Source organism: Hypomesus nipponensis, chromosome 20 (assembly GCF_054491055.1).
Source record: "Hypomesus nipponensis isolate SF chromosome 20, ASM5449105v1, whole genome shotgun sequence".
NCBI classification, from domain to species: domain Eukaryota; kingdom Metazoa; phylum Chordata; class Actinopteri; order Osmeriformes; family Osmeridae; genus Hypomesus; species Hypomesus nipponensis.
In genome coordinates, this window is record NC_140380.1 from 11,183,321 (window position 1) to 11,206,648 (window position 23,328).

General features: G+C 40.1%; 1 long non-coding RNA gene across 7 annotated transcripts in view; it reads left to right on the forward strand.

Annotated features, from left to right (window-relative positions):
• The first annotated feature begins 374 nt into the window (after nt 1–374).
• Nucleotides 375–23,328, forward strand: part of LOC146246397 (uncharacterized) — a 44,875-nt gene continuing 21,921 nt past the window's right edge. For 2 of the 7 annotated variants that reach the window (XR_014734581.1, XR_014734586.1), the window contains exons 1-2: nt 10,870–10,956; nt 13,915–13,984. This is a non-coding gene — a long non-coding RNA (uncharacterized LOC146246397). Of the gene's footprint in view, nt 571–10,869; nt 10,957–13,914; nt 13,985–23,328 lie in introns of those variants that run through there. The other 5 variants (XR_014734582.1, XR_014734580.1, XR_014734583.1 and 2 more) reach the window with 3 other exon arrangements.

Here is a 23,328-nt window from a genome sequence, read left to right on the forward strand (position 1 = left end):
CCGGGGACGTGATTTGACCCCCACAGCTAAAACGTGTGTGCTGACTGAGCGAATCAAACAAGAATCACAAAATAATAAACAATAGCCTAATTAATTCATTTAGCAGACGAGTCTATTTAAAGTGACGAACAGGGGGGAATTTGGACCTGCAAACTCTTGATCTGCAGTCAGATGCTCGATCACTGAACTTTACCGACCCCCTACCCAGCCTCACCTCACCAGCTCAATGTTGTTAAAGTCAAACACAGTTTGCCCCTTAGCCAGAAATAGACTAATCTGATCAGCCTAGCTTGTGGCTTGTTGAAAGGTAATTTCATGACAGTGTTGCCTTTTCTCTCCCAAAACTAGGCTATCTTCCCGGATGTATAATTTAGCACCCCACCCCTCTTGGAAACAATACTGCTCATAGGCTACCATCCAGAATGGTGCCACCCAAGAGAATTCAATGAATGCAACAACAACAAAAAACGTTTTACTAATCGGTTAATAGTTGCCTATTTACGGGAACGCAAACGCATAAACAGCCATCCTCTGTCAGGATTGAGGAAGGCCACGCGGGAATGTAAGTAGGTACAGTACTACTTTCGTATGATTTACCGTCCTTCGCTGACACATTGCCGGTTCATTGATCATTACCAAGACAGCAGACATTGCTCTGGTTGCGTCATGGTTGCCAGACAACGTTAACGGCTAGCATCTCGCAGTCTAACCCTTTACCATGTTCTTGTCATTACCCCGCTAGTGTGGGGGTTTTCTGCGTTGAGGTTGTTGCTTTTGGGGAATGTAACATTTCGTATTGGTTCTAGACCAGATGGCGACCTCGGGGACGCAAGCACTCCAGTTATTCTCTTCGGGGAGGGAACCTCCCTTCTCTAGCAACCAGCGAGTTGATGGCTGCATCGTCGCTAGTGTCAGTCTCGCTCCATGGGAGTCACTCCGTAATCCCCTCCTGAGTTTTTAGACAAGTTAATTGCTGTTTCAAACTGCAGTAGAATCACTAACCTGTGTTGTGTTAATCAGTGTTGGTAGTTTTGTTTGACACTACTACTACCCTTGCGTTTCTGGATGTAATAAAATAATATCTGTGCATTTGGCTGAGGCCTTAATCCAAACAGAAGCACAGAGGGAGATTTGAAACTACAACCACTTGATCTGCAGTTACATGCTCTCAACCACTGAGCTTTGCATCGCAAATTCTGTAGCCCATTGTCAGTAGCTATAGTCTACATAAACATAAATGTAATGCTTATGTATATTGGCATTCATTCAGAAATATGGACACTTAAGTGAATATAGTCAATTCAAATGACTGGACTTTTAATGATTCTTTGAACAATGTACATTTGTGTTTTCTTTTTTTTTTTTTTTTTACAGTTTGACATTTTTGATGAAACTGTTACCCATCAAAATAGTTTCCCATTGTGGTAACATATCATGCTAGCTCAACTACAGTTGGATGAGCTTTCATTTTCAGGATGTTTCCATTTTTGTTGAAAACGTTTCAAGTGCCACAGCAGACTGACAATGGAGTTGTTGTTTTGTGTCATAAATAGAGTTTGTGAAAAGAATTTGTGAACAGCCATGTTGACAGCAGGAAACACAGTATGTGGGAGAGAGTGCGAAGAGAAAAGTGAAAACAGCGAACTGGTGCAGGTCTTAATGTAGCTCCAATAGGAGGTCCTTTATCTGTTTTGAGGACAAACACAACATGGTTCCTTCTAATCATTCAGTAACAAGCTTCTGACAATGTCTGAATCCTCTAACAACATCCTGCTTAAGGTGTTCAAGTATGTTCAATAGTGTGTTCTTTATTCGATGAGCATGGATCACGTAATGTTTTGGAAATGTTATTCTGTTGATTAATTTAACTTCTAATTTCACTTCACAAGATCACACGTTTTGTTTCTTACCCACTCACCATAACTCCACACAGACAGGTAAATATTTGCTCAGTGTGTTGATTTGAACATTGTGCTTCTGTTTGTCTTTCAAGGTTGAACTCTTGAGAATTTTGAAATTTAGCTCTTAACCACACTGTCAGATTCTCAGTCTTTGGTAACTACAGATAAAGGAAATTAACTGACACCTCATGTCTGTATAACATTTAAGAGCAGTATTTTAGAGTCAAAGATATCTGGAAATTCAGAGCAGCTATTTGGGTTCTAAATGAGAAATGACAGTTTTGTGACAGTTGTTGCCAGCGAATTCCATTGAACATTCCACAGATTGACCGATTTCATTAATAGTTTTCTGCATTTCTCTCTTGTGTACTCAGCCTGTGTACTCAGCCTTCCACGTGGAAGTAAAGCAAGGCTAGTAGATCATTACACAACTCAAACAAAACGAAATACAACAAACACAGTTATCTCTCACCACCAAAATACTGTAGAACTACACACTTTCTATCCTTGATCTTCTGCTTCACCTTCTGTACTCCGCTTAAGATAAAAGCATCTGCTGAATGGATAAAATGTAAAAATGTATTCTTTATCATCTCTATGTGATCTAGCGGGATAAGGTCATCTCCTTACAGCATATCCATTTGAGTACCAAGGGTCCAATTCATGATTTCTGTATACTGTAGGAGTCCCCAGGGTCACTGTGACTGTGAAGAATTCATCACCAAGAGAGCAGTGTCTTAAGAGACTGAGGATAAAAGCAACAAGCGTGTCAACCCCAGTGTCAGGCCCCCCCCTTTGAGCTCCTTGTGTGTTCTCCATCTCCTTACGTTGACAGACTTCCGGGAAAGCAAAGCAACTGTGCCAGTGTAGGAAATAAATAAAGACTTTTATAGCGTTTATCTTTGGGGCGCACAGGTGGATTGTATTTGCGTCGTGCACGTATTGCCTATCACGTCTCCAATTATCAGGGGGGGAGAAGGACAAGGAATTATATTTGTGAGTTGGGAGGAACTGAATTGAAGTGGAGGCCATCACATTAGTGAGCGGGGAAAGAATGTTGTAAATCTACCAGCTGCAGAGTTTCTCCTGAGGCAAAACTGAAGCCCCAGCTAACCAGATGCTGTTAAAACGTGGATTCACATAGAGAGAATGTCATCTGAAATGTCCTGAGTTAATCAATAAGATAATCCCCTTTGCGACTTTCAACGGTCAGAGAGTACCACAGAGGAGTGGGGGTACAGCTCAGTGGTCAGAGCTTTTGATGGCAGATCAAGAGGTTGCCGGTTCAAATACCCCGCTGTACTTTACATCCCTTTGGATAAAAGCACCTGTGAAATGAATAAGTTATAGAGAGTATAACATAACATCCATCTGAAGATGACTCTAAATGTTGTAGTGTCCCTTTCATATTGTTTTGACTACAGGGGATCTAGAGAGTGAGAGTGTAGAGAGTGTCTTTTATTAGTGATATGGAAATTAATCATAAAATGTGTCCCTTTGATAAGCTGGACATATTTTTTAAGTTCACATTTAGAAATGTTTGAGTAAATGGAAAAATGCAGTTTTCTAACAATATTTATGAACCCAACTGAGTAAATTAAACAGAATAAAAGAAATTGTGTTTTTCTGACAGAGATCTGCAAGAGGTTAAGAGAAATCAAGTTTATTTTTTAACAGAAGAAGCCTCAAATAACAGGTGCAAACCAGGTTTTGTTAGAATTTTTCCTAGCAAATGTTTTGTTCTGTGAACATACCTATTAACACAATATACAATACACAGGAATAGATGCTGTTTGCCCAAGGCTCTCAACAGTAATGAAAATATTTTTCCACAGCTGCAAAGCTACAGATTATACCCATCAAATGAGACTTTTTAAGCCTAGTGCTAAGTTTCCATTAGTCCAATGTTCTGAAAGATTCCATCATCAAAGATGACCCGACACAAAACGTTGGTCAATTTAAAAAGAAATCTCCTATTGACATTGCATAATCAGAACAGACTTGAACACAGACTGATAATATGAAAGTTTCATGAAGTTTCAACTTTGGTTAAAAGCCTCTGGTTATCAAACACAATCCATAAATTAATAGAAATGTAGTGTAGAGAGTTATTTTAACTGGGTTATCAGTTAACGTAAACAGAGGCTTTTTAGAAAAGAGATCAGTAGGTAAATAAGGCTGTTTTCAGTAACAAATGTCATCTCTTTGATTACAGGTCATTCAACAAAACCCTTCTTCCTATTTTTCATGTTATTTTTTGAAAAATTGCACCTTGTTGTATCAAAGCAGCTGTTAAGGGAAGAACAGTATGTCCTTCATTTCAGCTCCAAAGTGTGCTTTCTATTCTGTTTTGAGGTGTTAGGAAGCTCTCCCATAGCGCTATTTATTACTTCAAAACAACCTGGCTCTTCTTCCCCTGTTGCATCGCATCCGTGAGGTTGGATTCTTGTTCGACAATTTCCTTCCAAGGACTCACACTGGTTCCCTATAACCAAGATAATGAATGCATGGAAAGCAGAGGCAACATTTCATTCTCGCCAGAGATGCATTGTTTCCATGCAGATAGACAGCCGTCCAGAAAGACAGTCAACATTGTCGATCCCCTTCCTAAAACACAACTGCTCACTGACCAGTTCTCCTGGATGGATCACACAGACATAATTACACCTACTCAGACCGGTTACTGCAGTGTTCAGTTGGATTTATTTGGAAAACTTCCAAATAAACCATCTAGGTAACAATAAATAAAATAAAATATCCAAGCCGTGCTGTTGGTCAGCATACAAAGAACAACATGCTTTTACTCATTGAGTTAGACTTTGAGCCAAGAAGCGAGACATGTTTTACCACAACCAGTTCACTAGAAAACCACAGGGGATTTTGTCACATGGACGAATAATTTGACAGGACCGTTAAAACTGATGCAGGAAAGCTTTAGCTTCAAACACACAAAAGCTCTCTTCAGTGTCGGAGAGAGAGAGAGACGGATAGAAAGAGTGAGAAATGGGAAAAGTAGAAAGACTGTGGGGTGAAAGAAAAAGGAAGTGTGTAGGTGTGGTAGGTGTGTGTGTGTTTTACTGATAGATGGGAGAGAGGGAGTTCTTTATCACAAACATGCCAATTGTAATCTACAATGGATCCTTCGAAACAATCCTGCTGAATTAAGTGTAGAGTGTTAATATAGTTTCCCGTGACAGCAACATCAATAGCAAAAACGAGAATCATGACAAAATACATCCTTTACTGTAAGATAATCTTAATTATGAGTAATACTTCCATACACAAGAGACAGTAGAATTAATGGGGAAGCCATCTTCATAGTTTAGGTAAAAGAATAATAGTTGTTACTAAATCGAGCCAGGTAATCACCACACCGTGATAATTGCTGGACCAATTAAGCAAATTAGGGCTGTACTATAATTATTACTGCGTCAATGTTGGTGACTGTTAATAGGAGGACTACAGTACTGTTCCTTCTTCTGGGTGGATGTTGCCGGCCTGCTTTCCACAGAGAACCCACAGTCTTACCCACATACCTAAGCTTTAATTTAATGTCCTTGCATTTCAGCTGTGACTAAGTTAATGCTTCTGCTGTTGCCAAACAGGAAGCCGAATGGGGGGATGAGAGGGAGGGGTGAGAAAGAGGGGTGTAATTTGTTAGGATAAGTCCCATAGTAAAAGAAAGGGACTGTATTCGGAGTATGGAAATCTAACAAGAGCCATGCTGGCCATGAAATCCCTCTAATGTAAATTTGCTTTCTTCCTCAAAAATCATTGTCATTCAACGTAAAGGCATTTTATATGTGCAGTTGAACAAGCTGCCACTTGATTTATGACTGTGGTTTATCTTCTAAATGCAAAAAGCTCTCCTGGAGTGGCGTGCGTTATTCAGGGTAGCCCTATTCCATCATGAAGCTGAGTCAACATAACTGTGAGGAAAATATGAATTGTCTTAGACAAATGGGATTTTGATTTTAAATGAATTTTCTGGAAGTTTTTACTGATAGCCTGAAATGTTGTTGGAGGGATGCTAGGATGCTACGTTGCCATAGTTTATTATTAATACATCCATTTAGTTCTATCTTGCCGCAACATGGAGAACTGCTGGCTAGGCTTGCAGTTGTTTGCTTGTTTTTATCCTGAGGTCTGGTGAATGAAGCACAGGATTGACTGAGCGTCATATCCTGACTGAACACTGTTCAATGAGGCTGCAGTGTTGTTGTGAAAGAGGATGGTCAGTATTGATGCATGGCATTGTTTGGAGTAATCTAACAAAAGCTGTGATATGTACCTGTGAAATTACGAGTAAAAAGAGAAAAGCATTCCAAACTCCAAGTGTCACGTTCATATTGTTTTGGTTACGGCCGTGAATGTCCTGGATTTAAAGGAATTATGGAATTGTTTACGCATGAATTATGCAGGCAATTTTAAAGTAAAATGGCTAAATCATATTTTTTCATTGGATTTGGGATGTTACTGTTCTTGTAAAATGCATTTGAATACAATCACTTGTCAAGTCAACTTCACTAAACAAACGTTTCAGTCTTCCTGTTGGCAGTATTCACAGATTAAGGACCTCCATCTATCATTTTTCAGCAGGTTGAATATTCAGTGTTTAGCATGGATCGGTTACTTCAGCAAGGAAATAATAGGTAAGATAACACAACTGGATGTTCCCCTGATTCATTTCTTTGTGGTAATCAGTACGACTTGGGTGGCTGCCATTTTCCATTGCTACTCCCCCAACCGGATGGAGACAAACACCAATGAAACTGAGCGTAGCAGCAATTTAAGAAACTAGCAAGCCTTTGTGGAAAAAAAAGCCATTATTTGCAAATCATGTGTAGCTACTGAACCAGGACAGTGTGTCTTATATCACCTCTGAACTGGTGTCAGTTTCTGTGTGTGTGCATTCATAACATACCAGGTTATAACTTCCTGTCCAACTAAATGCTGATTATTATCACTTGAGTCATTTATAAATGGCTTCACATGCTGAAAGTTGAAGCAACATTATCTACTGCAGGCAAAAAGACAACAAAGAGAGATCCAATAAAATAACTGTAAAATACATCACCTGGTGATAAAATGTTCTTAAACAATTTAACATTTCTCTTCTTGAGTTACTGTTGCGACAGTATCATAATGTGGAGTAAAACTGAATCTTTTGGGACACTATTTTGACTATACATCAACTGCTATGATCTATTTTGATCATACATCAACTGCTAGGAAAAACGGAAATAGAGAGAGTACTTACTTCCCTCCCAAGGACTGTTACAAAGATATTTTAAGATTTGAACTTTGACCTCATCATGGGTAATTTGACCTCTTGACCCTTGACCTGGCTCCTGGAACCGCAACTTATATTTATGTGCAAGCCAATAACATGGATTCATCCATTTTGATTTGCATCCTTATTGGTTTGCTCTAAATTACTCTGATGCACATCCCATACAAGGGAACCGATAAAATCCCTCTGGTGCCGAGAAGAACAGTATATAGAATCAATCACGATCGAATATCGAGGTGGAAGATGCAGACATTCACTCATCACATTCACGTCCTCTGCGGTTCCAACAGTGTGTTTTAGAGGTGTAAACTTACGTTTAAAAAAATCCATGTTACTTTTCCACACAATTTTTCAAGTCAGTGCGTATATTGCGCTGGTGCACAAGTAATCTGGCATAACTGGCACAGGCACCCAACCTCAACAAACATCTCATCTCGTCTTTATTTAAGTGCAATCGCTTGAATGCACAGCCGGGCATTTTGAACGTCTGTTTTGACAATCATCCACAAAAGAACGGAAGGCCGTAGCAATAAGGAATGATGATGGCACTGCTGTGCTACAGTAACTCAACCAGCAGAACAGAGCAACCAGTTCAAGATGAAGATGCCGCTACCAAGTATGTTTAATAGCCGGGAACAAAACTCTAGATACTCAGTTGTGTGTTGTGAAAAGTCTTCCTTCCAGCCTCAACATATTTTCTCGTAATACATCCTTCCATTAAAACACTTTCCTTAAGGGTATATTCACTAAGGATGAAATTGGAGATGGCAGCAGCTGCTATGAATATGAAGTCACAAATGTAGGCTAACTCTTGCTCTAGTTGTGGTGGTAGTAATAGTGTGTCGTTAGCAGGGATGGAAATGGATCTGGTGCTTTGGCGCAGTAAGAGGTGTAACTTCTCAGGGTGCCCAGGAATGAAATAAAACTTCTGTTGAATAATACGCTTCGCACCTCCGCGTTGAAAGTTCAGGCCGCTAACACACGCTATTTAAAAATAGTTGTCAAGATAACTGCCAATTTCCAACACTCGGGGAACTGGAAAGATCACCTATATTCTATAATTTGCTTCACAAAGCGACTGGGATGCCGAGAATAGGCTACTTAGACTAGGCTACTACTACTCAGAAACATCTGGCAGAAAAAGCGCACGTTCAAACCAAATGGATAACTGTTCCACAGTCTTTTGCATGCAATCAAATGACTTACCCTTCTTAGACTAACCCCCATTTAATTGAATAGCGACATCAAACGGTGCATCATCAAAACTGAGCTATAGTGAGCAGGAGGTCCCGAACACCATCCCAGTTTTTAACCCGACTGTATCTCCAGCAAGTAACTCAATACCTTAATGGATCCGAATTGACCTTCAAAGGCCTTGCAAATCGATACTGACACGATATGACGGATGACTGTGAACAAAGACAGAGCGAAGTGAAGACCCATTAAAACGTTTGAGTGGCGGTCAATGCCAACGCTATACTATTAGTCCTACCCCGACCAACCCTTTTAACAAGACCACCTAAGGCAAGGTCACCCATTGAGCTTTCTAATTATGCTCATTTTAAAATCCTGCCCATTAAAAAGAAAGAAAAACATATCGAGTTGCTGAGGACTGCAAGTTTCTGACAAAATATTCCCGACACATTTACAGTATCAGCTTGTGTCGGTATCACACCTGTTCTCTCCTTCAGGAATTGTCTGACGTTCAAATGTAATAAAAAAGGCAATTAATTGCTGCTGTCACGTTCTTGCTTTTATATCTCCTTTTTAGTTTTGCATTAATAGTAGAAAAATAGCTTGACTAGGATTATACAGTCATTGTTATGATAAATCTGCACATGGGTGGAGCCAATTTACAATAGACATTAACTTTCCCTGTTAAACCATAGCTTGTTTGGAATATAATTGCTGAGTGTGCTTAATAAATCTGTACGGGACCATACAGAGGCATATGAGGAAACAAAATGTGGTATCAAGGATAATCCTTCTCCAAATCTACTGCATTCCAAGGTTAACACACATTTGAGAACTCATTTTACAATCAAACAAACAATTCAATCCATTTAATCCACTCAGTTTTATATTCTACATTTGTCTGCACACAAGTATATCCCCTTCTCCCTATGCAGTGTACGGCACCAGTCAGTTCCTCAACTATTCATGAATGTCTAAACCTAACCACAGTTCAACGGGTTTGTGGATTAACAGCCATGCTCAACAATATTTAACATTTACTCATGCAAGGGGCTGAATAACAACAACACGTGCGTATTCCCTGACGTTTCTGAATGTAAGAAGCAGAACTTCTGCTAGAGGAGCTGGATGCAGACAGGACATTGACACTGAGGACAGAGGATGGATCATTCCAGTAGCCTGCAAAGTAATCTAATGCTTCACTGCTCTGTTACTGCCAGACCTGGGCAACAGAAAAGAAAACTGCAGATGGAAAATAGATATCATCTGCAAGTATTGATGTGGGCCTGCTGCCTATCTCACAGGGAAGCTGTGGAAGACAGCTGTGAATGCTTCTTGTCATTTTGGTGGGTTTTACTTTCCTACTCTCTGGGGTTTGACGTCCGCAAAAAGCTTGTCATCCACAAGTAGGGCTGGCCATCGTTTAATTTCGCGTTTAGCCGCGTCCTGTCAGCTGTGTCATTTGTGGCGCTTTGTGAGTCAAGTGCGATCTTCTACAATGTAAACTTATCTTCTTTAAGCAAAGACACAAAATAAGAATATCACAAAAATCAGATGAAAATTAAATAGACAAGAAAAATGTAGATTATAAAGAATAAATGTGTACATTCATACTGGAAGACTAGGCTACATGAAATTCAAATACAAATATATGGGAATGATTTTGCTGTTGCTACCATGTTTTATGATTAGTCTCTAATATTAAATGATTGCTTTTCAATTTGCCATATGGTTAGACTCTTTGAAGCTTTCCCGGAAGGACAAAGACAGATTGATGACATGAGACTGTATAAGGAATTAATAAAAAACTGCAATACATTTTGTAGACTACCCTACCCTGTAAATAGCAAAACCTAGTAACATTGCAGTGACGCCCAACCTACGTAGGAACTTCTATAGCCGCACTTAATTTGGTTATAGTTTAACGGCACAATCACCCTACCCACCTTAATGTCCGAGATTTATGAAAAAAAAAGTAATTGCTGCTAATGACTGATTGCGGTCGTTAAGGCTGTCAGAGATATATCAAGGAGGAGGAGGCCAGGCGGTGTCATCGTCAAAGAATGTTCCATCCGTTCCTTTCTCTAAGTCCAATTTCCTGATGGACACAAGTTAGCAAATACAAGTTGCTTAAACTGAACTGTGGTAGACTACCTTTAAACTAGCTAATACAAAAACAATGGTGAGCCTTAGTCAATATTTTGACTCAGTTTTTTGGAAATATTGTTGACTCACCTCTAAGTTCCCTTAGCAGTTACAGCGGGGTCACATATTCTGACGGCTTTCGGATACGGTGACCTCTGTGGTACTGTCTCTGTGATGACTCCAAATAAGAAAACATGTTACATATCAGGCTACATACGGTAGACTGCATCACTTGCCCAGCTTGCATCAAGATGACTACAAAGGCACTTCATGTCATGCTTGGATTATAGGTGTAACAACTGTGCACCTGTAACCTGTACCCTAACATATATATTTGTTATCTCTCCGTCTTGAATACTGAGACCAAAGACAGCATTTAGGTTACGTAAAGATGGCTCGCCTGATCAAGAAGCATGTAATAAGGTAATGAAACTTGAATCGAATGAGGTATGATTCCGATTCCCAGGCCAGATTCCTGGGTCTTGCCTTGACATGCTTATGTTTATTCATTACGCAATGATTACTACATCAGTCCAATCAAATTCAGTTTAGGCCTACTGCACCCCTAGCTGTCTTTTGTCTGGGTTAATGCTCCAATTCTACTGCATTATTGAACTAACAGATGTGTATTTAACACCCATCCCAGGCAATTAGAGTCTTTTTTTGCCAAGGCAAAATACTGAATTATACAAAAGATTTACACCCCTAGAATAGCAATATCTTCCTGCTTCGCAAGGCGCGGGACTAATGCATATTTATAAACGATGTGCTCCAGTTGTCTGTTGGAGACCCTGCACATGAAACTCCTCCATCACAATTATGGGAGATTCTTCCCATAGCTATGAAGCCACGGGATGGATTAGATATTGCGTAAATTGGTGTGGTGAAAAGGTGTATGGATTGGTAGACGGTTTTAGACATCAAACTTAAACATAAAACACGTGTGTGTGTGTGTGTGGAGAGGAAAAGACAAAGCGAGAGAGAGACGCCTGGGCCCATTGATTAATTATTGAATCTTGACTCAGAATCAAGGATGATTGTTTTGGCAGTGATCAAGCAAGTCAGCCGTCCTCTATGCAGATATACACAGGGATGCGCTTCATCCCCAATCACAAAGGGCTTGATCTTTGGAAAAGAATAGACAGTATTTACTAGATCTCTGCAGAGGTTGACTATGTGGCTCCTGTTGTCATTTGCATATTGTCAACAAAAACACAAACAGACACACACACACACTTCAACAGTCGGTTTTCCATCATGCATGCTGTCATTACAGAGTGCTGGTCTGTGTGTGATGCAGAAAGCGCAAAAGCACAAACTGTTTTTCAAACATACAGTGAAAGGAAAGGAGAGAAGATGAGAGGACAGGAGAGGAGAAAAGAGAAGCATAAAACAGACCAGTTTAAAGCAGAGTACAGTAGAGTATAATAGATTCCTCAAGTACTTTTCTTTAAAACTTTTTTTTAAGTATTCACAGAACAGAAATGACACGGGGGATACATTTGAGGGCAGGATTGTAATTTGTTTTGCCAGGTAATTCAAACTTCAAAAGTGCCACATGCATGAAACTTAATCTGTTTACTCATACTAGTCCCCTCAATGACCCGTAAAAATCATTTGATGCTGAGATATACTGAACAGAAATTACATGGGGGATGCATTTCAGGGCAGGATTGTTTTTATCTTACCAGGAAATGCACCCCCGGGCTTACTCTGACTAGGAAAGTGCCACATGCATGAAACTTACTCTGGTTACTCATACTAGTCCTCGTCAATGTACAGTAAAATTCCTTTGAATTTTTTTACTGTTAACTTTCAAATGATGTGTCATATAATGAAGCCTGAAATAGTTGAATAAGGTACGCGCATCTGGATGTTGATAAACCAGGAAAGCTCTAGCCCATATATGCATGAATGTTTGTGAATGTTTCATATGATCATTTGTATGCGATTCATTTGTGTTTGTGTAAGGACAGTCTGAATTATTTCCTAATGTTGACACCACCGATGTTCAACTGTCAGCTTTGTGTCATTTCAGGTAACGGAGAAGGCTTACTTAGCCTGTAAAGTAGTGCGAGGAAAGAGATGTAGAGATTAATTCAAGGGAAATTGTCCTAAGGCTACGACCTTCACTTCAGACTGAGGTAGTGGTGGTGGTGTTAGCCTCTGCTGCTTCCAGAATGCCTTGGTTGGGGCGAGTAGTGATCCAAGCCTTGTCAGATACGAGACAGAAAGAGGAAGAGTTGGAAGTGGGTGCAGCCAAGGTCCAGTGCGAAGGGTCTGATTGATTTGGCTTGGTCCTTTAACTGTGAGGGGCAACATGCTACACCTCGCACCTCACACCTCGTAGCCTGGAACAATACTTTTATGGGTGCATGTCGATTGATGGCGAGGATTTAGATGTCCTTGAATAATAAAGTTCTGTAAAATGCTGTCTAATTTAAATAAAGAATGGTAGTACTATGGGCATACAATACCAGTTTGTGAATAGTTTTTATTAGTTTGTGAATAGGTTTGAACCCTATGGTCTTAAGGGAAACCCCACCCTACAACCTTAACTAACACATTTTTAAATCTACTGTACTCTATTGTACTATGCTCTGCTTTATCTACTGTTTTAGGTTTCTCTGTTCTCCTCTCCTGTCCTGTCCTTTTACTGTGTGCTTGAAAAACTGTTTGTGCTTTTGCACTCTCTGCATCACACACAGACCAGCACTCTGTAATGACAGCATGCATGATGGAAAATCGACTGCTGAAATGTGTGTGTGTTTGCGCTGTGTGTTTGTTGACAATATGCAAATGACAACAGGAGCCACATAGTCAACCTCTGCAGAGATCTAGTAAATACTGTCTATTCTTTTCCAAAGATCAAGCCCTTTGTGATTGGGGATGAAGCGCATCACTGTGTATATCTGCATAGAAGACGGCTGACTTGCTTGATCACTGCCAAAACAATCATCCTTGATTCTGAGTCAAGATTCAATAATTAATCAATGGACCCAGGCGTCTCTCTCTCTCTCTCTCTCTCTCTCTCTCTCTCTCTCTCTCGCTTTGTCTTTTCCTCTCCACACACACACACACACACACATGCACACACACACACACACACACACGTGTTTTATGTCCAAAACTGTCTACCTATCCATGCACCTTTTCACCACACCAAAAATATACACAATTTACACAATTTCTAATCCATCCCGTGCCCTCATAGCTACAGATGGAAAGCAACTGATTGCAGGTTTGTGTTACTGTCTTCAGGTCTGAGATTTTCCTTCAGAAGTCTTACCCTGACCACAGTTACTTTCACAATAACACGCTGACCAGACGTGGTGTACGCCAGAAACTGAGAATTCGGTTTGTTTGTGTTTTCCCTTCCAGAAAAACCTCACAAACCCCGGAAACTCTCCTCCTGACCCCGTAACTCGGTTCAGAGTTCATTCTGTCTCCTGTAAGTTCACCAAGAAGGCAGGAGAAGCAGTGTACAGAGCCAGCTCTCAGGAATGTACACAGCAGCCTTGCTAAAAACTTCAAGAAAACTCTCCAGGGCCTCCTACCCTTAGCTCTGAGAGTGATGCCTAAACGGTCTCATTTACAAACATTACTTCTGAGAAGAGACACCCGAGAGGGTTTAAATTAATGTGTTTATTTCTTGGATTCGACTTTTTAACAAGGAATCCAATGTCTGTTTAGACAGCTGCGAATTAAGTATAATTAATTATTTTTGTTGACTAGGGTATTGGGATTTATCCACACCAGCCGCACGGATTGCCCCCAAAGACCAGGCACATTTGCTTTTCAAAATTAACAATAACAATATCCGTCTTGTGCTAGTCCGGTGTCCAGATTACAGGATCTATGACAGATAGTGGATAGTATTACTAATGTCTTTCAAAGGCAGCCTCGGGAAATATCACAGCAAGAACACAGAGGGCGTGATGAGTTCAATGTGAGTACAATATCAATGAGAAGGTAGTAGAACAATACCTCTTCAGGGAAATCATGAGGTTCAGGTTTACTAAAGAACCTGCCCTGAACATATCTCAATATCAATAGGTGTGAGAAATACTGCATCCGTACAGTCACTGAAGAGTCAAAGCATTCTCCCTCCCTCCCGTTTAGAAATGTTATGTGACAGCTGGGTTGGATTTTATAATAGTCCATCACAAGGACTGGGTAGGAATCTCGTTTTCAGTTGGTGGATCAGAAACACATTTTCAGCCATCATTACACTACGATCTGACAATATTTGGAACATAATTTTATGCGGAAAAAAATCATTGCAATAGTGAAAAGGTATGTTGTTTTCCATTCCCTACAATAAACCCAGATTCTTCTGATCGATTCTTTTGCTCTTCTACTCAATAGTGTTCAGGAATGAAAGACGTAAAAAGCTAATGTCATCAGAAGAATCAGAATCAAAATCTGAATCTGTTTTTATTGCCATGTAAGTTTACACAAACACATTTACTGTGGCAGGAAGGTGCATACAATACACATACGGATCGTAATAAAAAAAAAGTCGAATGTATAAATAAAATAAAGTATAATACTAAAAAAGAGCTAAACAATATGTAAGATATAAAATAGATATAAATATAAAATGTTACAAAAAAGAAAATAGGTACTGTGTACAAGAAGGATAGACAAGTCAAGTCCATTTTATTTATCCCACTAGGGGAAGTTTGTTTGTAGACAGTTATTAAAACACATTAAATCCATCATAAATACATGAACAGCATACCTGACACCACACAGAGACAACAACAAGGATCACTTCATGTTGAAACACAGAAAATAAATTCAGTCAATGAATACTTAGCGCCATTCATTTCATTCATCCTCCCAATAGCAAAACAAACAAAAGAGCCCCCAAGTCTTTTTGTTCTGTGGGATAGACAAATTAAGTAATGATTTAGTCTAGTATGTTCAATGAAGTGATGGGAGACTCTTATACAGACCTGTAACACCTTCCTTCTTTTCATTATCATGTCACTGCTAGTGGCTGTGGAGTTCAGCCTTGCCCACAGCCAGAGGAGCTTGCATCGTCACAGACACAGGTTGGACAGAAATGATTTAGAGGCAGTCCATGGATGAAGCCATCGATTCCTGAAGATTAACTTATAATATTCTCTATTTCCATCTGTGGCGGTGTGGAAAGCCGTGGGAGGGAGTGTAGTAGCATAAGAAAGGAAACAAAATCTAGAATCTGATTTATCAGCCAGGAGAGTTGGGGTTGATGTCTGCAAATGTAAGGTAACTTAAGAACTAGAGTATAAAGGTAACTACATTGGAGTGAACTAGCTGGAGGGGTTTTGTCTAATCTCTTTGAATGTGACCATTTTCTGTTGAGCTAATAGATGTGTATTAGTTTGTGTAACTTCACTGTTACATTTACATTTAGTCATTTAGCAGACGCTCTTATCCAGAGCGAGTTACAGTAGGCCTAAGTACAGGGACATTCCCCCCGAGGCAAGTAGGGTGAAGTGCCTTGCCCAAGGGCACAATGTCATTTGGCACGGCGAGGAATCGATCCAGCAACCTTCTGATTACTAGCCCGACTCCCTCACCGCTCAGCCATCTGACTCCCTGTTGTGACATAGTACTGAGATATTTTCAGACTGGGCCTCCAGTCGTAGCAGGTGTCATCTCAACGCTTGTCAGCATCGCTTCTTCTCTCACTAACTCCAGCAATCAAACCAGGGTCCTCTGACTTAAACATGCAACAACCACCTTCCACAAACACAGCTTGTCCCAGCTGCTCCACCGACAGCTCACATACATGCTGTGGGTGGACTGTATTTACGGTGAGGAGAGAGACTAACATACTCAGCTGGGTTCAGGAAACTGCAGAACATCACACAGCTCTGTCCCTGTGTGAGGCTGTAAGTCGGTGGGACTCAGGTGTTGGTCATTTCAACAAAATAGTATTATTATTCAAGGTTTAGTGTCCATGTCTGTCAACTCATTTTTCCAGTAAGATAGCTCATTGGTTTTTATTATTAGTTGTGTGCCTTGTGGACGCTTGATAGAACATTGTAAAAAGGGTAAATCTGAAATTCCATTGAGGGTTCTCAACCAAGCATTACATTTCAATTCTGACAACTGAGCTCCGATGTCTAGGCAATGCATAAACTGAACCCAGATCTTAAAATACAACATTGTTTTGGTGGCTTTGAATATAAGGTGCGATGATTCCCAGAGTTATTTTAAGGAGATGTTGTTTGAGATTTATTCCCCTGTCAATCATTGTCAGTTCTCTTAACACAATAACAAATTGTAGATTCCCATCTGCTTGCCAGAGCAAACACATTCAGAAGACTATCCTGGTTCTGAAAGGCGTGCCAACAAAGATGTAACCTGTGTACATAGGTGTATGTGCGTGTGAATGCGCAAATGCTTGTCTCCCTGCATGTGCGGTGGTCTACCATCCACATGCACAGTTGGTCACAGTTATGTATTGAGTAGCTGAGCACAAATCCTAAACAAACAGATCATTTCTACGAGCACTTTGGGGAAGTGTGGCTTCGCACAAAAGGAAGCTTCAATCACATGTGGAAGGGTAGCTATTCGAATTATTGCTATGGGATTTTTTTGCTTTTGTACTTGTTGGACACCGGCCACAAAATGTGTTGCTTTGTCTGCCAACTGCAGCCATTGTTGCTAAACCTTTGTTATTCTTCCCTGCTGTTTTTCTCAGGTTCTTCCGTTTCTCCCTCTGTTCCTTCGTGGTGCCTACGCCATCTCTGGCTGTCCCTTATTATCTTTGTAATCCTTCAACCACTCCTGAGGAGTTATGGAATCTGATATGAGATTGGCTGTTTAATTAAAATCATAATTAAGGATGACCTAATCGTAAGCACACACCTGCTACTCTTGTGAGCGGCGACAGTGAATTTCACAGAGCGAGGTTTAGGTTTACATGTGTTGAGGAGCTCCTCGTTCTTAAGTGATTCATCTGCCATATGCTTGATGTGTCGGGGGGGCGTCTTACCTCTCCTGCTTGATTTGCTGTGGTTGATGGGTGGATAGACTGAGATTCTTTGTGGGTTATGACAGGATGGCTCTTATAGCGAATATATTATAATCTCCACATAATTGCCGTGTCACAAGTGGGTTCAGTGTCATGATGATTTGACGATCGTTTTCCAGTCAAAGGAAATTATATACGGGTATCAATTTTTTTATATTTTTAAATCTCATCCAAGACATGTAGAGATCTATTTGACTTGGTTCAGTAAACTTTGGTTGTTTGCGGGAATCCTTTCACATTTGAACTTCTGTTTGCAGTGTAAGCCATGACATTATCAGCCATGTTCTGTAACTCTCAGAAATGTTTGGGTTGTTCAAGATTCAGGATAAAAGAGCGTTGATCTCTGGACATCACTAAGTAATGCTTGAATTGTTGTTATTTAAAGCATGAGTAGCCATTCTCAGAGCCTACTAAATGTAACACAAATTCTACATTAATTCAGCTGATGCTTTTATCCAAAACCGTGTTGAACCTGCGACCTTTAGATCCAAAGTCAAATGCTCTGACCACTTAGCTAACCCTGGCATAAGCGTGTGTGTTTCTGATCTGAAATAGGCTCTAATGTTAATGTTGAAGTGGATGAAAGAAGTACTGTTTGAATGAGTGCAGCTGGAGACTGTCAAGGCAGGTGCAGGAGAGATTTGAGAGAGAGGAAGTTCTCTTGAAGCAGTTTCTCAGGTGACAAAATATCAGGAATATCACAGGAAAAACTCTCATATTCACTTCTCTTTTCTTCCCCGTTCGTCAAGGGAAAGACTGTTTGGTCAAGTCTGTTCGGAGCAGCCAGGGACCTGCCCTGGGCTTCACTCAACAGACCGCCCTAAGCTTCATCTGGTGGCGCTTGGAAATTGTCAATTCTTAACAAGTTAGACTTGGACTGGAAAATAATTCTCCACTAGTAGCCTGGAGGAATAACCTGAAGGCCAAACACACCTCTCTCAAACCTGTCTCATGCCATAATGAAATTAGGATAATAAAGAAAAATAACGTTGTATGGATGCAGAATACATACTGTATATTTCTTATAATTGTTTTGCTGGAATTGCCAGATGTTAAATTGACGCGTACAACCCGAGAAAATTGCCTAGAAAACATCCTGTGTCTAAAGACAGTCTGCGTTGAACAACAGATCAATTTTCTACTTGTTCTCCAGAAGAGAGTACAAAAGTGCTCTCCATGGAGCACGTCTAAACCAAGGGCATTAGTGAACGAGGAAGTCATGGTATGGTACACGGACTAAGTGCTGAGAAAACGAGCAGATGGGGTGAAGAACCTTTTGGATTTGGATGTCAATTAGGTAGAGGGACCAAGAGGAAATGCTCGCCTTTGGGAAACACTAATTAAACACCTGGTCCCTCACTCAAACAGTTTGTCACAAGAAAGACTCTCGCTAATTGTTTTTAAGTATCTCAATGGCCAATTTAGCACAAAGTTAGGGCCAAATGGATATCGTATTGAGCTCAAATGAAGGTTTGGCCAGGCTGAGTTTGAGGCTGTCTTTTTGATGTCCATACAGTGGGGGTGGGAGTCAGATGGCTGAGCGGTTAGGGAGTCGGGCTATTAATCGGAAGGTTGCCAGTTCGATTCCCGGCTGTGCAAAAATGATGTTGTGGCCTAGGGCAAGGCACTTCACCCTTCTTGCCTCGGAGGGAATGTCCCTGTACTTGCTGTAAGTCGCTCTCAATAAGAGCATCTGCTAAATGACTAAATGTAATACAGTATCTCAGTTTCCGCCCCATCAGTGTGTTGTGTTGATGGCAGTCTTAATGGTTCCCAGAGTGTTCCTGTGAGTTTAGAAGCTTGTCTTGCGACAACAGAGAGACTTGAGGCAAGTGATGGAGAGTTTTTAGAGGAAACCCACCATGAGGAAACTGTATAATCTCAACCATATAACCTCCAGGGCGTCGCAATTGGACCTTCTGCTCTCTACATGAGAATTAAAGTCCCAATTCGACATGAAAGCTTGGCTTCCTGCTTCAAAGTCTTTGTGTAGTATAATGTAATTAAAGATAATCAAGAACTATTTTCCACATACTGTTACAATAGTTACCTGTCCTTAAGTTAGATCTGATAAATCTATAAATCTATAATATAATTCCACAATGCTTTTGCTAGGGAGTGAATTAGCATGCACTCATTTGATGATACACAGTTCTGTAATATTAATATGGCTGTGTCATTCACTTTGAGAATATGTTAGTAATAAAATAAAAACCACAGCTTTTAATCTTTCTGGGAATTAAACTTATTTATATAAATGTCATTATATTGTCAGCTTGGAAACATTCATTTACATTTCAAATATGGACATGGATTGGTATTTCTTTCCTGCATTATAAATGTCCACAGATGAAAGAGTGAACTAGTTGTAAAGGGACAGTTCACCCCAAAAACTAAAATACATATTTTTCCTCTTACCTGTAGTAGTGTTTATCCATCTAGATTGTTTTGTTGTGAGTTTCTAGGGTTTGGAGATATCTGCCATCTCTCTAATGTAATGGAACAAGATGGCACCCTGCTTGTGGTGCTCAAAGCTCCCAAAAAATACATTTTGGAAAGCTCAACAGCAATGTCGCTCTCCAGAAATCATGACCTAGTTACTCAAGATACCCCATAGACCTTGTTGTGAGCAGTTTCATGTAGGAACTATTTTCTACCGAACTAGAACTACACTTGTCAACCGTATCACCGTGTAGAAGGAAGTGTCCACCTACTCATGGAACATAGAGCATGAGCCTTGGTGATACGGTTTGAAAGTCCAGTTCGGTAGAAAGAAAGTTGTTTCTACATGAAACTGCTCAGAAATAGATGTTTAAATACAGTTTTGAAAATCATCTTATCTTCAAACGCATAGTTGATATACTTGTATAGGGTAGGAGAATGTTGCAGCCGTGGTAACTGCTCTCTGTGGAGTCTTGGAAATATTTGACAAGCTTACATACGTCCTAGCCTCTGTAAACGCTGCATTCAGAGATGGTGTGACTTAAGGAAACGTCAGTGAGATAGATGTATTCAGTAAGACGCAAGCCACTTATGTCTAGTTTGGAACGCATGCATGACCTCTATGGATGACGACGCACTTAAATCTTCCCTCACATCTCCATCTAGAGGCAAGTCAGAGTTTAACAACTTTGCAGACGAACATTCACGTGCCTCTATGTGAATCTGAATCCTTCAAATCAAGGACAGACTACACATTTTATGGATAAACCCATTTAAAGACAGCCTGCTTCACACTAAGATCGGTACGGTATTTTATTTAATAAGGTCATGGGTGACAGAAGGTAACACAGACTGGACAGATATATCGAACATCTATGTAGGCTACATGTTAGAATTGTATGATGTGTGAATAAAAGATGCGTACACTACTGTAGCTGTGCAAGGTGTGATTCTACTATGAAATGACTGAGATTGAATTCCCACAGCAACAGAAAAGCGAGAGGTTGGACTGTTCACGGTGATGATTAACTCATGAACTCATGCTCTCTGGACTGAACATCATTTGAATGCTGTTGCTTACCTCCTGCTACCCTCCGCTGACCCCAGTGAGAACACTCTGGAAGGAAACTCTGTTTAAGTGAACTACATGGGTCAAATCACTAGGAGATGAAAATCACTGAATTTATTTTAACTGGAGGAGATGTCACAACAAATTATTTACAAGATAGCATTATTCAATTAAAAATATAATTCAGAACCTTTTCAGTGATTTATATCAGCTGTCAGAGAGGATCATAAACATATTTTAATGATTAAGCCATCTGTATTGACAAGCATTATCAAAGTATACTTTGATTTCAACTTCAAATCAAGCTTAGAGCAACTAAAACCACTGCAACAATCAAGACCCACTACTCTCATCTGCAGTCGCCGCGATCAAGTATCCTATCGGCCTTTTTAACACTCGAGATTCTTCCTGTTTGTCCGTCTGATGGATTGATAAAAGTTATGCGTCGTGAGAGATAACTACTACTTGCATCGATCCGTGTCAAAATAACGGCACATCTTCATGTCACGCGTCATAGAAGAGGACACTGGCCTAATTTATCATCTGACTATTCAAAGTTGTCATTTTGGACAAAATAGGAAATTCACTCCTAGTCAATGAAATATGCGTAGACATTTCTACTTTTTTCAACTGTTTTTAGTTAACTGTCAATTTCTAAGGAAACTGATTGCTAAAAGTATTTGTTTACGTTTTTACCTACAGAGAGTTTGCGTTGCATTGGTGGCTGAATTTTGGTAGCATCATTGCTCTATACTGTATGCCCACACACTGTATGCAGTGAGAGAACTACACAAATGGAAACTGACAAGAAGGAAAAGCAGTTGTGACCACAGACTCGTAATGGGATGGAGAGCGTCTCACAATTCAGTCTCTACAGGTCACTCTGTGTGACACTGGCTCCACATCTACTGCAGAACAGTTAAGTGAGATCAGGCACTTTCTGTTGAGGGAATTCATGTTGAATAACCATCTTTTGACATAACCCTAATGCAGAAATGTAATACAATTACTAAAGCAATGGAAAGTTGTGACTTAGAAAATGGCTGAAGTCCCTTAATAAATGTCAAAAACTTGTGGGAGTGGGAGTTATCAAATTCGCATTTTCTGCTCTAGTATCTTGGGTCTATGCCCTCCAACTATTTTCTTTCTCTGTAATTACGAGTCTAGCAATTATTTTATGAGTCTTGTGGACTGTTTAGGTCAATTAAGTAACTGTTTGACAAACGTTTTTTCTGTGCTTTTAAGGAATAAGAGTGTCTGAAGCCACCAGAAAGTCCCTCGAGAAATTTCTGCAAAAGGATGTCTTTACTGTTAACGCTTTGCAAAACAGATAATTGGGGTACAAATGCTGATATTGTCAGTAGCCACATTTAATGATTTTTTTTTGCAGTTTTTAAATAAACCTTCTAAGAGGAAGAAATGACCCCACAGGATGTATTTTAAAGAGCAGTTCAGCATGTGTGAAGGATCTCCTGAGTTTAATTGGCTGAAAAATCTCTTGAAACTGAACATTGTGAAAGTACAGAGTTCCAAAATATAAAATACCCACTTATCTCCTTCACACATAGATTTGATATTAAGGAAATGCATTATTGTTAAGGAATTGTAAGCAATCTCATTCATGAATTTAAGTTCTGTAATCATAGGCGATGGGGATGTAGTCATGAGAAGAGAGAGGATTCTCACGACTGCTACAGTTCACAAACCCTTGAAGTCCAGAGGGGCACATTCTCTCTTCTCCGGCAGAGGCAATGAAAAAACAGGGTAAAATGAAAGGAGGCTTAAGGTAATATATATTTTATTTTAGTATAAATGAATAGGAGAGTACCACTCTTGGCTGGTCTCGTTCTGATATAGTTCGGCTCATTAGGTCTGCTGACAGGGGCGGGTGGCACATGAACATTAGCTTCACAGCTCATAATGCGGAACTGCAGTCTTCAGGCAATTTGGATGTTACCAGTTCCTCTTCATACCCTAGAGAGCTTTTAAAACTGGGCTTTCCTCCTCTGAACCTGCCAATCACAGCCAGCGAAGTGCCCAGAAGGCTTTTGGTTCTCAGTTACTTCCTGTGTCCTGACTCCAGACGGACACTAGTCCTCTAAGACAATAAGCCTTTCTGTGTTTTATTTGAGTAATTTGTTTGCTGAGCCCTTGACTAAATCAGCTTCCAAGTTGCACTAATTCCCATTTTCCTTATTTTTTTGCTGCTCTGGTCCACAATCCTTTCAGAGTATAAGTACAGTAATTCCAT